General features: G+C 41.4%; 1 long non-coding RNA gene across 1 annotated transcript; it reads right to left on the bottom strand.

Annotated features, from left to right (window-relative positions):
• Nucleotides 1-1187: 1187 nt before the first annotated feature.
• LOC147992650 (uncharacterized) lies at nt 1188-2473 on the bottom strand. The gene is made up of 4 exons (XR_015615383.1): nt 2257-2473; nt 2027-2085; nt 1534-1611; nt 1188-1440 (listed from the first exon to the last, which is right to left on the bottom strand). It is a non-coding gene; the product is annotated as an uncharacterized LOC147992650 (long non-coding RNA).
• Nucleotides 2474-15042: the final 12569 nt, after the last annotated feature.

Consider the following 15042-nt stretch of genomic DNA (forward strand, 5'->3'; position numbering starts at 1 on the left):
TACTCTGCTGGTGAAAAATAAACAGAAGACTACTCATGTGCATCATATCCCACAATTAATTTATGATGCTAGCGGAGCTGTAAGAAAACAGCTGGATATGCACAGGGTACAAGCACAACATGGCTTGGACATGTCGTGGCCTAATCTACCTTAGCTAGTAGCAATGGTGCTGCTTCTGAATGGCCTTGCTTATTCAGTGTTTTTAATTATTGTGCAGACTTTAATCCTAATTTAACGGACCTCATCTGGCTCTCGAATGAAATGTACTACAGCTCAAAGAGCAGCAGCTTTCTTTGCTTAAGCCTTCCGCCCTAACAAATCAAGTGCCCATTCAATCTGCAGGCTGCAGTTTCAAGTAATCACAAGGCAAAACAAGCACAAGAGAGTAGCCTGAACCCTGCAAGCCAAATTGTATTCCTCACACCTGAACCCACAGTGTCTTGAACAATGTTCAACATCACCAGTGCAGACGTATCGTATCAAACAGATCGTCCAAATTCTAAACATTAACAAATTCAATTTTCGTTGCTCCCACCGAATATACGACCTTAATACCGACAGAGTTGCATAAAGTAAGAAACGCAGAGACATGAAAGCAATACCTCTCGCCTTTGAGGTTGTCGTCGACGCCTCCGTCATCCCCAAGATCCTTCTTCGATGTTCCGCTCACTTAAGCTCTGAAAACAACATGCACCATAGTACACAGAGGAAACACAACATTAAGCAGTCAGCAGTCCATAACTACCATATACACATCGAATCTGATCCGACGAAGCAAGAAAGATTCAAAATCTACTCATCGTGTCGTGATTGTCCTGGTTGATCAGGAGTCCAGGAAGGCTTCCCCGAGCTGGCTTTGGCACATGAGCGAATCTTGAAGCAGAGAAACACCAGAAGAAACAGATCATCGCCATGCCAATCAAAAATGAGAGGTCTAGTGAAGATCAAAGAAACACCACAACAACCTATTCGACTATGAGCATAATTGGTTTGTTGCCAAAAATTGGCATGCCAATGTTTGGCATTGTGCCAAATATTGGCAACTACTTGGTTGGCTACGAGTTGTTTTGCCTCTCTCACATAAAGTTGCCAATAGTTGGCAAGTCTCGGTATTGCCAATAGTTGGCAGTGCCAACATTTGGCAAGCCAAATATTGGTAGCAAACCAATTATGCTCTATATCTCTTCTTTAATAATTTCTTTTCTTCTTTGTAATTCTAATTAGTCAACATGGCAGAAGGATTTATCCCTATTTAATCTTACATTAATATCTAAATTTACGGTTGGCATATATGTTAATACCCCCAGCCTAAAATCTGAGAAGAGCAAAAAAAACTGAGAAAGTTCCCTTGGTTATTCTAAGTTTCCATTGAACTGGCGAAATCATCTGTAGGTAGTTCAAGTTTTACGCCGCATACAAGAACTGAACGTCCTCGGACACCTGACAAATGTAGGACATGTCAGGCAAGCAACAATATATTGAGGATGAAAAAAAATGCTTATCGATACATGAGTTGAGAAACCAATCATATACCTTCATATTTAACAACACAATTATCCAAGAAAGATGTTAAGCCTGGAGAGCTCTTCAACTGAATGAAAAACAGCAAGTCTGCATATCAATTAACAACAGAAGAGACAGATTGTTAGGAAATCCAGCAGCAAGCAAAAAAACACGCTGCTAATTCTTAATATCATAAACCTGTAAGATTGTACCCACGAAGTCATGTCAGTAATTATTACTCCAAATCAGTATACCACCGCCATAGTACTACACCGTCTAATTACCTATACAATTAACAGACTAAAGAAAATCATTTCAACATGAATTAGACGAACCATACAGAACTAATTAAGGGATATTTAAGGTGTAAATGCAGGTACATACATCTGGTTATAGAAGTCTCTATTACAGTACTCTCTTTCACAGCTTGATTACAGATCTAAGCTTCTATATATTAACAAATATATTTCTTCAAGTCAGAGGCAGAAAAAAGAGAACACTCATTTAGTTACCATTTTCTAACCTTTACATCCTCACTCCTCTTCCACGAAAAGCATGCTAACTGAATAATATTAGTACTCCCTGTCATAAGAATGATGTTAGTTAGATACCAAGAAATGTCAGGTTGCTGGATTAGTTCAAGGGACACTTTAGACAGCCAAAATAACAATAGCACGCACGCATCAGATTCCTCACTGTTTTTGCGTGGCTGACTGACTGTAGAGAAGGTTATGGAGGATTGTGTGATCTCACCTGAGAGGACCTCCCTTTGTTGCCGTGCGCGACGAAGAGGGGTGCGGAAGGAGGCGGCTGCGTGTGACGAAGATGTTGCGGAGATGGAGACGGCAGCGTTGACTAGAAGTGAGGGGGGAGATGCGATGGTCGGTGATGCTCTCCCATCCGCCGCTGCAGCTCCCTCTCCTCGTTCCTCTCTTTCTCCCTCCTCTCCTTCCTTCTCCCTCTCTCTCTCTCTCTCTCTCTCTCTCTCTCCTGAAGGGACCAGTCCATTAGGCTGGATCAAATCGAGCGCCCCCGCCGTAGCCCTTGGCCTGCAGGTCGCCGCCGCTACTGGAGACGCCCACCACCGTGCCCGCAAACCTCTAATCCGGCGGGATCCCCGAGAGAGGAGGGAGTGGTGCGAGCGACGCCCGCTTGCCACCTCGACGTGACGAGAGAGGTGGCGTGGAGATGAGGACATGGACGTGGGACTCGATCCTTCGTGTGGCAGCGGCTAGCGTCGCGGTCGATGGCGCCCCTGCCGCCCACTTTCATGGATCGAGATTGAGAAGAGAAAGGGGAAGGAGATAGGTCACATAGAGGGGGAGGGGGACTGGGATGGGGAGATGAGGCGGCGGCGTGTTGGGGTCGAGGGCTCGGGACGGGAGATGAAGCACGAGCGCCGGTGAGGCTGGCGGCGGCGGCGGAGAGAAGAGAACGAAGGCTGTGAGCGAGAGGTGCGAGGGGTGTGTTGTTTCTGTCCTCTTTGACACACTAAAACGCGACAGTAAAACCTGCGGACGTGGCACTCGTGAGCGGGCGCCCATGCCGCGACTGTTAAGGCCCTGTTTGGATCACCGTTTCTCTTTTAAATACACTTGTAAAAAATACACACCTCACCCCTGTCGTTTCACTTTCGGCTGGAGTTTGCACAGCGACCGGTAAGTTACACTTGTAAATTATACACCTCCGTATTATAATACATCCATTCCAAGCGCGGCCTAAAGGGTTCAATGGCCGCGGTCCCTCTCGATAGCGTCTCAGTCCAGGCGCTGGCCGCGTTGTACCCTTGTACTTGTTGTAGCTGTGCATTGGTAGCTCTGTTCCTGCTTGCTGTTATAGCTTGGATGGATATGGATGCTTCTTCTTACGAATTTAATCAAAATTCAGCTTGGATGGTTGTCACATGTACTGATCTATAGTTCTGTTCACATGGGTATAATTAAAATTTTGACAGCATTTTCATCCAAAAATTCAACATGACCTCTCTTTATTTTTGTACCATTTTCACATGTCATATATATATATATATATATATATATATATGATCCATATATTCAGCTCAATATGGTGCATATATGCCCATAGACTTCACAAGCCAGAATGAGTATGTATGAATTTCAGTTTTCAAGCATAAGGTGAGTCCTTCACTCACAAGTTGCATCCAAAAGCATGAAGTGGGTCTGCATCTCACCACACACACCACAATATCACAAGAGACACTCAAGGAGGGATTCAACCCAAAAGCATCGACTTCACGGAGTAGTGGGCATCATTTTAATAAAGATCACTACACACTACTGTATCACAAAATGGCATGCTACACACTCCGTCTCCTCTTCGGCGTGACCTTCTTTGACGGCTTTCATAACAACTTTTGGTGGATAATTAAGTGGGAGTCCATGTTTCCATACAAACTTGCCTACATAATACATAAATTTCATGCATTAAAAATAGGATCAATGTCATACACAATTGAAGAAAAACATCATTTTTCACCTCCTTGTGATTGGATCAGGGTTGCATTGTAGGACAGTAAATGAAGATCTCACTCCAAGTGGGCTATCAAGAGGTGATTTACTACACAAAAAGGCATTTTAAATAATATATAAAACATCGAATGTTTGTAGAGATATTACAGAGAAGCAAACAAAGTTACCTCATCATCATAGGATGAGGACTGGCTTGTGGGACAGTCAGTGAGGTTGTCACTCCAAGAAGGCTACCAAGAGATGTGTAGAGTTATTTCACATGTGACTACAAAATATGCAGTGCATAAGGAGAAAGCATTTCACATGTGTAGAGTTATTGAAGAGAAGCAAAATTAATTTACCTCCTCGTCCTAGGCGAGGACTGACTTGCGGGACAGGCAACAGAGACATCTAGGGCTGGCTATAATTCTCAACTACAGGGCCGACTACACTTCAGCGTCGACTACCTATGAGTCTCAACCTCGGAACGACTCATCGACTCGTACCTTGGTGATGGGACCAGGGAGCTCATGAGGGTCCGTTTCAGGTTAGCCTTTTATGTTCACATACAAAAACCTGACGGGATATTCATGATTGCCATGCTAGCTGCTTGATTAATCAGTGGACAATATCTTACCATCGCATAGATTAATATGCAACAAGAGGTCTGATATTGTAGTTTCTTATCATAAATTGGAGGGGGTGAGCATTGCCCCCCACCCCCCAAATGCCCCATATTAGACCTCTAATTAGTGCCCAGTGTCTGTCTTGTTGCCCCTTTTACTACTACACCAGAACGCCATCAAACCTCTAAGGAGAATCACATCATGAAAGCAAGCAAGGAGAGCGGATTACCTGGCGGTGTGACCTTGAGATGTCGAGCTCGGCTGCTCCTTCAAATCCATGTTGTTTGTGATTGTACTGTGTACGTGTCGGATGTTAAAAAACTGGACATAATATTGGTCAATGTAACCTTTTGATCGTTTAATCTCAACCATTATAATGTATATCAATGGCTAATATATTTTAAACCTATGTGGATGAACGTGTAGGCTTGTTTGTCTCTTTTATTTTAGTGATAATAATAATATAGATAGATAGATAGTAATAGGTAGATAGATTGTTTTCTAGTTAAATTTACCTATGAGTCGGTTTACCAACGAATCTGTTTAAAATTGGAGACCAACTATATGGTCCCTTTTTAAATCTGCATTCATTTGCTTTTTTTAGTGCATGGCCTGCACTCTGGTTGTCCTCCGCGACGTTTTCAAGCGTGCATGAAGAAAACGGCTTTCTCCATTTATGCACTTATTTGTTTTTTTTTCTATACATGCATACGCTGCGCTTTTGCGTATTTGATGAGTCCTTCACAGAATTTTTGTAGTGAATATATCTGCTTTTTCTCAAAACCTACACATGTGTTGGCTTGGAGCCCGTTTGTGTCCTTTACGGATTCATATTGACTGCTGGCAGATCAACTTGTACTGTAGTATTTTCCTTGGTACACATGCACATGACCGAGTTGTATCCATCAAACAAGTTATTTTGGCTGGTTTGATTCTAGTACGTGGGCAGGGGCGGAGCCCAATGGGCCAACCCTGTAGCACAGGTACAGGGTCCGATTTGTTTTTACGTACCAAATATCAGGTTTTTGGCCCAGGGCAACAGGGTAGGCCGGAAAGAGTGCTACAGGGCCCATAATACCAGGCGCGCCAGGCCTCCTTTGGTCCGCTTCCAGCAGCCCATCACGCACGAAGCCATCTAGCAACTAGTCAACGATTTTCTCAAAAATAAAAGCAACTAGTCAACGATCTATGTGGCTTCCCGTATAGCGAACAAAACAATCGATCCGAGAAAAAAGGCGTACCGCCGTGCACAGCAATTCGGCGACGTGTGCAGCGGCCGGCGGCGATCGGTCGATCCAGGGATTGAGAACCTGTGCAGCGGCGGCGGCAATCGAACCAAGACTCCAAGAGGCAAGAGCTAGCTAGTACAGTAGGTACTTCTACTGCAGCTACTCTTTCTACAGGGTTCGATTTTAAATTTGGAATTGATCTATTCCTGAGTCCTGACAAAGTGACGATTCGAAGCAGCCCGCAGCAGTAGTACGGATCCGTTCCTGTCTTCCTCGTTGATCCGAACGTCCGCACAGCAGCTGCAGCCGGCACCGGTGGCGTCGTAATTTTCTCTTCTTCTCTCTTAGCAGTATATCAATGTGTTTTTGATTTATTTTTTTGTCTAGATTAAGATCATCTATTGAGTCGAATTTACCCCTTATTTGTGTTGTTTGTCCTACATATTTTTGTATGTTGCCACAATCAAGTCAATGAAATTGTTGCTAGCAGATTGAATGACCCGGGCAAGATAAAATTGATAGAACATTATCATCCAAAATCTGAAAGATCTACTCCCTCCGTTTGTTTCTATAAGACGTTTCAGAAAGTTTGCTTTGTACGGTTTTGAACAGTGTCTGAATATCTAAAACGTCTTATAAAAATGAACAGAGGTAGTACTTGAAACTGCAATTCTAGTTTTGTTATTGTAGGTTATTGAGCCTTGGTGTCTGATAATGAGTTTTGGAATTTGTGAATGCAAGACATCCTTTTCAAGAAATTTTGTCGTTTATTTTAGCATTATATTGAGCAGTGTGACTGTTGGATTTTTTTAACCTTTTATAAGTCGACTTCTATTATGTTTGGTAATCCGTGTTACAAGCTATGAAACACACCTTTATTTAACGCATCGGTTGCTAGATTTATTTTTGCAACGGTTAAGTGGTGCATCAGGGTAAGATTAGCTCCAGCTCCGCCCCTGTACGTGGGTGGTTAAAAAACCATTCTACTACGTGAGTTGTGCCCCCGTATATAGTGTTAGATTTAGGCCATTCAAATATCATAACTCTGGAGCAATGAATCTTGACAGTTCGTTTTCTATCGTCTTTATAATATACTCCCTCCGCCCCAAAATAAGTGATTCAACTAAAGCTAGTACAAAGTTGAGTCACTTATTTTAGGACGGAGGGAGTATAATAGATTACTTTTTGAACTGTTCAGCAGGCTACAGGTCTATACTGACCTTCACTGGCGGAGCTATGTTGAGGCCCAGGGGGCCGATGCCCCCCCCCCCCCTCCCCCCCGCCTTGTGCCAACCTCTAAAGGAAATTTTTGTGGGAGGCTTAGATGAGATAATTTGTAGCAATTTACACCTTTAAATACTCATGTTTTTGCATTGGCCCCTCAGCAATTTGTATCAAGCTCCGCCACTGCTGACCTTCAATATCTCTTTGTAGCTCAGAGTGCTTCACAGACGGTCAGACTAGTGACTGGTGGAAAGAGAACCATGACAAGGTCCACAGGCAGTACAATGTGAGGATGAGCTCGCAGTCGGCAACATTAGGTAACGCCTGTATGTGTGGCGTGTGCCTCTCGATGTCCGCTCTGATTTCCTAGACATCTCTTCGGTCCCTAGTTGTCCAGAGTATCTAGCGCTGGTTGTAAGTAAGAGAGAGCTACTACTAGTTAAGCTAAGCTAGTATGTGTGTGTTGTTTTCCCTTGCAAAAGTCTGCAACCAGGTAGCTGCTGATTTGTATGGAGTTGTGTTATGTAGAAACATGTATGGTGTGGATGTTCTTTTTCCTGCGTGATTTGTTTCCAGTATCAACGGAACAGAAAATACAACATCAACAGCAAACAAGTAAATGAAAATGAAAAAGGTTCAGTTGGCACAAAGAATGTTAACAGCAAACAACAGAATGAACTATGAATAATCTTCAGCTCTTCTGAAATTTCTCCATCAAACCTCGGTTTTCCTCCATCGTTGCTCCATCTGCATCATGTTCTTCATTGTTTTCCTGCCTTCCCGCCTCAATCTGGAGCACATCATTCCAGATGACCATGAATCAATGAATGACACTGGTGAAGCAAATACAAACCTGCTACGAATCAATCAACACATCATTCCAGCATAATACAATTGCAATGCCATGGAGCCCATCTGCTGGTAGGTGCATTCTCCCTTGCAATTTGCAAATACAAACATACATGAATGAGTGAGCCAGGGAGTCTGAATATGCATGACAATATGAATGACATGGTTTTGATTTCAAATGCCCACTGAGATGTAAGAGAAGGTACGGTGGGAACAGAGCAACAAAAACCCGCAACTGCATTGCCTTCTACTCTCCACAAAGTTGCGAGAAGTGTACATGTACCTGCATGAATGCTCTAACAATCGGCACCTTCTCTGCTCATGCGGTTGTGTGATTATTTTTTGTAACTAACAAATGCAAGAATCCATGACGGTCTTTCTTGCTTATCCGCACACATCTTTACTATTAAACGGGATTGGAGTCTGTGGTTGTGCAACTCGACACGCAAAACTGTGCGCCAATCTACCCTTCCCCTGCCTCCAAACCCCACTGAGCAGAAACTCCTCTGTTCCCCTTTCCCATGACAACCTCTCTTCCCCTTTCCCATGGCTCCTCTCTTTTCCTCTCATGGCCCCTTTCGACACTCCTGCACAAAAACTAATCATGGATTGTCTCTTTCAGGTCATTTGGAGTTGTAGATATCATTTTGAGGCCGAGGTAATTCATCAAGATATCATTTTTTGCCATGCTTGTGTAGTTGTGTAGTTATCCCTAACTCACAGTGTCCTTCTCAGTTTGGTATTTCTCTTCTCTGAGCTCACTAGAAGTACTATTGGGAATTCGGGGAGATATTGCGCTACTCCTTCTCCCCACTTAAGTAATAAGCATAGTACTACATGCTGCTATTGACATGTGTGTGTTCTTCTGATGGCACCATGTCCACAACGGAAGTAGTTTACTTCTAAATAGAGTAGGATTTTCTCATATGTGTATTCGTATGATGCCACCTATGTCCAGATTGTCCACGAACAAAGTAGTTTACCTCTAAGCAGAGTAGGATTTTGTCATATATGCTCAGCGTTGAAAGTAGAGTATTTGCTTCCAATCAGTGAAGCTTGTTCACGATGTACCAAAGCAACATAGTTTTAATTAATTTCAAACCTAGTCACCTTCCCTTTTAGCTTGAAATATTCCAGGCCATTAAGATGAGCTTCATCTTGTCACGGCTATCTACATATAAAATGTATGTTGGCAGATCAAACTCCAAAACAAAATTCAGATACAAATAACTAGTGAGATGCATACTTTAATGTTCCTGCTACTCCTGGTGCGAAGAGGCTTAAAAAAGCAATGCAACTAATACAGTCAAAGGACCTTGTTCTTTTTAGAATCTAATGACTACACTTTGTTTTAATTCCATTCTGTCCTCCTAGATTGACATAACTTTCTGGTTGGTTTTTTTTTGCGAGAGCTTCCTCGTTAGTTGAACTGCAAGACAACTTTCCGAGAAAAGATATCATTTTCCAACGCAATCTTTTTCCAAGTAAGAACTAGGAAACAAAAATCACCATTGTTCCTTTATTATTGACATTAGCATGGTTTGGTTATTAGTTTTAACAGTTCAACTCATAAATGGGTCGTGCTTAATAATTAATTTCTATTTCACTTAGCCAAAGTTAGAGCTTGATGCAATGATGTGACTTGCCAAGTTTTTGTCAAATGTATGTTGAAAAAAATCAAGGGAAAAATGATTACATGTCTAATTTAAGGGCAGCCCCACCCAAACTTATGGCTCTCTTTTACAGTCCGATCCCATTTCATGATAAATCTTCTCATTTGTAATGTGTATGATGTTGTCTATAATTTAATTGCAGTCCCGCCCAAACTTTGGCTATTTTTTAAATTCTTGTTGGACAATGGATTTACATTTCATGATAAATCTTCTCATTTCTTCTGCTACATTCGGATCATTACAGAGAGTTTCTCATGGAATGGATTGTGAGCTTAGAGAGAAAATCACAAATACCTTGGCATGTATTAACAAAAGGACAATTACTTTTAAAGAACTAAAGGGTTGATCCACCAATGTTTTGTGCCAAACATACTGAATTAGAAATAAGATAGTTGATGTAGCCGGTATGGTAGTCTTTTATCACTGATGTTTAACATTTTTTTTCGTTGTCATGTCTATGCATGCTTACCTCGCTTTTTTTTGGCAGAAGTACATACCAAGTGGTGAATCGGAAGAAACTCTAAAGAATTATGATACGTGCGATAATTGAAATAACAATCAAATGGAATAATTGTTGAAGTGGATGTGGATCATGTGGGTAACTTCAACAAATACCTAACATAGCAGGTGCATCAGAGTCGTTCATACGAATCCAGCGAGCCCAAGCATCAAAACTGAGTTCATATGAAGAAACGGCGGGTTCCAGAGTGCTCGTACCTAGCCTCGTATTTCGGACGCAACTTCCTCGATTTTTCTCCAATTTCATCCTGGTTTTTTCCGATGCGGTCCTTGTTGAACAAGAAACGTTTTGGAAGAGGATTTGGCTCCCCTAGAGCCCTTGGATGAAGGAGGAGACACTTCTACGGAGGAGAACCGAAGAAGCCTCTTATATATACACCTCCAACCCTAGCCGTCGTCATCAGCCCATCCAAGATTAATCTCATCTCCATTGCTTCTCCTAAACCACGTTCATAGAAGAAGAAGGGCCAAGAAAAGAGGGAAGAAGAGGAAGCTTTGCCATCGCGCTGCACCGGCTTTGGGTCGATGCCATCTCCACCCCGCAGCTCATGGGTGTTGCCTCCGCCATCGCCATGTCAACCAGGGCGGCCTTCATCGCCACCATCTCCACCGGCGTCTCCATGCCTTCTCCCTTCCCCGGATCGATGTCGTCTTGTAACATGACCCTATCTTTTTATGTTTACCGTTTCTATGTTTCAGTAGTTGTACTTGTTCCCGGGATATGGGTGAACGACATCGGTTACATTTCTTCCCATCTTGCGAGCAGCAGGGAAGATCGGCACCCTTTGGATCCGCCATCACCGATGTCGGCGAAGGCCCCAGTCGTGAGGGGGAAGGAGAAGAAATGGGGTGGGGATTGTGAGACCTGCAACCGTGGGTTTAACTGGCTGGGGCCGGATCGAGTCTTTTTTTTATTTTTGTCTCCACCCGCTCTGCACCTGGGAAGGGAAAAATCAGTGGGGCGTGTGACGGGGTAGTCCTTCGATCAATGTGGGCATTAGGTACAACCTATTCGCCTAGAGATTCTTAGTTATATGAGTTATTTTGTAATTTATTGGATCCATAATCAGAAGCACTCTACGTGTAATTTTGCAGAGTTTAAAGAAACTTACAAATTACTCTCAATAAAATAAAATAAAATAAAATACTACAGCAACTATGATCTTTGAAGATGGTCCATGGAGACTATGTTCGGCGTATTTTGTTTTACCCGAAGCTAAAAACATGGCTCATATGATAAAAAAAACATTGCAAAAAGGTCCTTAAGTAGTCTTCACAGAAGAAACTCCATCCACAATATAACCCCTCCAAACCCTAACTGAGACGCTGACCCCCCCCCCCCCCCCACACACACACACACACACCACCACCCCTCTCTCTTTATTCACGGTCGACTAGTCGGCAATGGCCATAGCGAGTTCTCACATCCAGCGAAGGTGAGGGCATATATGATGATGTATGTTGTGCCGCTGCGACCAGAGGAGCATGGGTCCTCCTTGCAGTCACCATCATCGCCGTCCAAGATGAGGCATCTTTCGCATGAACATTTTTCTTTACCATTTTTTGTTATTCCAAATTATCACAGAAAAACGAATTAGATGTTTTAATTATAAATTGCATTTCTGTTATTTTAAATAAAACATCTAGAGAAATAAACAAATACGGTGAAAAAATAAAAAGGCACTAAATGGACCAACATGTAGCCCGGTCGGTGTGTTCCCTTGTATGTGTGTCATCCTAGACTCCTAGTCCTCATGTCGAGATCTCCTATATGGCGACCAGCGCGCACCCCCATGCTCCCCTGCGTGCCCTCATGGGTTGGCTCATGTGCGGGGCGGGAAGCCCCTTCGTTTTTCCTTTATAGTTTTTATTTTATTTTCAGCCTTTTTCCTTTTTTAAAATAATTAAGAATTCTAAAAAGTTCCACATTGCGAAAAAAATGATCGAGAATTCAAAACATGTTCGGGAAATGACAAAGCTCATGGATTCAAAAAATGTTCGTGAATCAAAAAAATGTTCGTGTATTCAAAAAAAATCACAATTTTAAAAGATGTTCATAATTTTTTAGAAAATGTTCAAAAAATGTACGCAATTTCAAAAAATATTCGTGAAATTAAAAAATAAATTACGATTTATAAAAATGTGCACAAATTTGTAAAAAAATGTACAGGAATGTAAAAAAATATGCATGATTTAAAATAAATGTTCATGAATTTGGAAAATGTTCATGATTTTGAAATCTGTTCACGGTTTCAAAAAATGTTCATGAATTTAAGAAATGTTCATGAATCAAAAATTGTTCACCATTTAGGAAAATGTTCACAAATTTTAAATATGTTCATAATTTCAGAATAATATGAACATTTTCTGAACTCATTGAACAAAGTTTGAATTCAAAACATGTTCACCCGATTTGAAATAAATGTTCGCTGATTTGGAAAAAATTCTTGGATTTCAGAAATTGTTTGTGAAATTTGGAAAGAAAAGAAGGAAATGGAAATGAAAATTTAAAGCTAAAGGAAAAAAGAAAAGTAAATAAAGAAGAAAAGTAAAGTAAAATCGGGTTTGTAAAATAGTTTACATATATTGTTCATGTATTATTCTGTGAAAATGCTTACTGTTCATGTATTGTTCTGACCCAATTTGTCTTTTTGCCGAGAACTACTCATATGTCTAAATGATTGAAATTTGAAGCGCACCTCACGCACCAAATTATTCTCCATGCAAAAAATGGAATTTTTTGAAAAAAAAATAGTATCTTTTGTGAATTTTCTCTTCACCGGATGCAGATGAGCCTGGGCTCAGAAATGGATATTCATAAACTTGGATTTCGAATGAGGCTACGTAATATGAATCTACTAATGCACTACTACAAATTGAGGTTTTATGTCTTATTATATTCCTGAGACATGTTCTAAAGATGTTTTATTGCTCCAATTATGTGTTAGTTTTTTCATATTTACATATAGTCGAAATAAGTTATCATTGCTCAGATTATGTTGGAACGGTGATGTTTTATTGCCCGCATTATTAGTAGAGTGTCGAAATGTTGTTTGATTATTGTATTGCCGCCAAAAACTACATTCAAGCAGCATACCTCACATACAGGCTACCAAACAAAGTCTCAGCCCAACATGTATGTTAAGGTGCAGGCTACCAAATAAAGTCTCAGCTCAGCATGTTTCATCACATGCATCGCTACCAAACAACAATAAATGCATGTCTCAGCATGTCTACAGTCAACATGTCTCATGAGGAAACAACCATACTAGGGAGGGAATGCAACCAAACACACGCTTAGAGATCAACCAGGAAATACTATCAGATCTCAGAGGCACATTATGTTGTCCTCTGTTCCAAACATTGTTTTGATATACCAGAATTTTTAGTAGAGATCGATTAAGGTTGAACATACACCTAGAGTAAAGGGTTACACTTTTCACAACTAAATAATGGATTATGCCTTGAATTGTCGGTTTGGTGTAAAGAAGTTTCACCGGTTGTCTTACTGGTACTAGGTTGTCGAAGGCTAACCCTGCGGGTGGAGCATATTAGTCACACTCCTTACATGTTCATGAGCTTCCTAGCGATTACTCTATCGCATAGACTATGAACAACATTTAGACTCATATAGGTATGTTCTTCCAAGGATCGCTCTGTAAGATAGCATCTTGCTAATACAAGCCTTAGAACACATTAAGACAAAGTCAACCTACCATACAGATTGTGAGAGTAGTGCGTCTCCAGCAGATTGGGTTAATAGGGTTACTGTCCTAAGTTAAACAGTAGCTTGTTTTCCTAGCTCATGTTTCACGGGATCTCTGATCACATAGGTTGCTTTACCACCATGGAAAATCATGTGGATCTCATACCCCTCTTTCTTGATGCATTTTCTATCACGTTACATGGTAGAACTTTAGTGAAGGGATGTGCCAGATTCTTAGCCGATTGGATGTAATGCAACTCTATTACTTTGGAGTTTCTTGAATGCCTGATATATTTCAATCTTCTTCTTATATGTTTTGTGGATTGCATGTTGTCCTTTGAACTCTTTGCCTTGACAGTTACTGCTTGATTGTCAAAGTTCATAAGGATAGCCGGAATTCGGTTTTCAACCACCGAGAAGTCCACCAAAAGCTCTAGAAGCCATTTTGCTTTTGTACATGATTTATCTAGTGTTGTAGTTCTGCTTACATTGTCGACTTTGTTAAGATCGTCTGTTTGCAAGACTTCCAGGAAACAACGCCACCACCAAGGATAAACATATATGAGAAAACCCAAGATGCTAACCAGATCTCTATGGAGATTCATGCTATTACGTTAAACTATGTTATGGCTACATCACCAAAGGCTACTATAAAAAGAGAGGGTTGGATCCAACCTCCAAGGGGGTTGGTAAAACTTAATGTGGATGCCTCTTTTGATCATGACTTGCTTAGGGGCACGACGGGTGCTGTGTTGAGGGACGATAAAGGGAAATTCATCGCAAGGAGGATTTGGAGAATTGATTGGTCCACGGATGTCCTGACGGCCAAAGCTTTGGCGCTTACATATAGGCTATCAATGGCTCAAAGAGTGGGTTGCAACCGTCTAGTAATTAACTCAGATAACTTGGAGGTCATTGAAAACATGAATAATGGAGGACGGTCGGCAGGTACAGCGGCGACAGTTTTTGACGATTGTTATCTTTTGGCTTGTGATTTCCCCATTACTAGATTCGAGCACTGTAATAAGGAAGCCAACAGGGGTTGCACATGAACTTGCTAAAGCAGCTAGATTTTCTATAGCTTTGAACTGGTTTGAGAAGCCTTTGAGCGAAATTGTACCTCTCCTCATAAACGATGTACTTGTTATTGCAAATGAATAAAGATCTGTGTTTTCCAAAAGAAACATATATCCACTTGTGGCTTTCATCTCCTCAACATCAGAGATCCAATTCACATCACTATAC

The sequence above is a fragment of the Triticum urartu genome, chromosome 1A (genome assembly GCF_056163025.1).
Source record: "Triticum urartu cultivar PI428250 chromosome 1A, HENAU_Tu73, whole genome shotgun sequence".
NCBI classification, from domain to species: domain Eukaryota; kingdom Viridiplantae; phylum Streptophyta; class Magnoliopsida; order Poales; family Poaceae; genus Triticum; species Triticum urartu.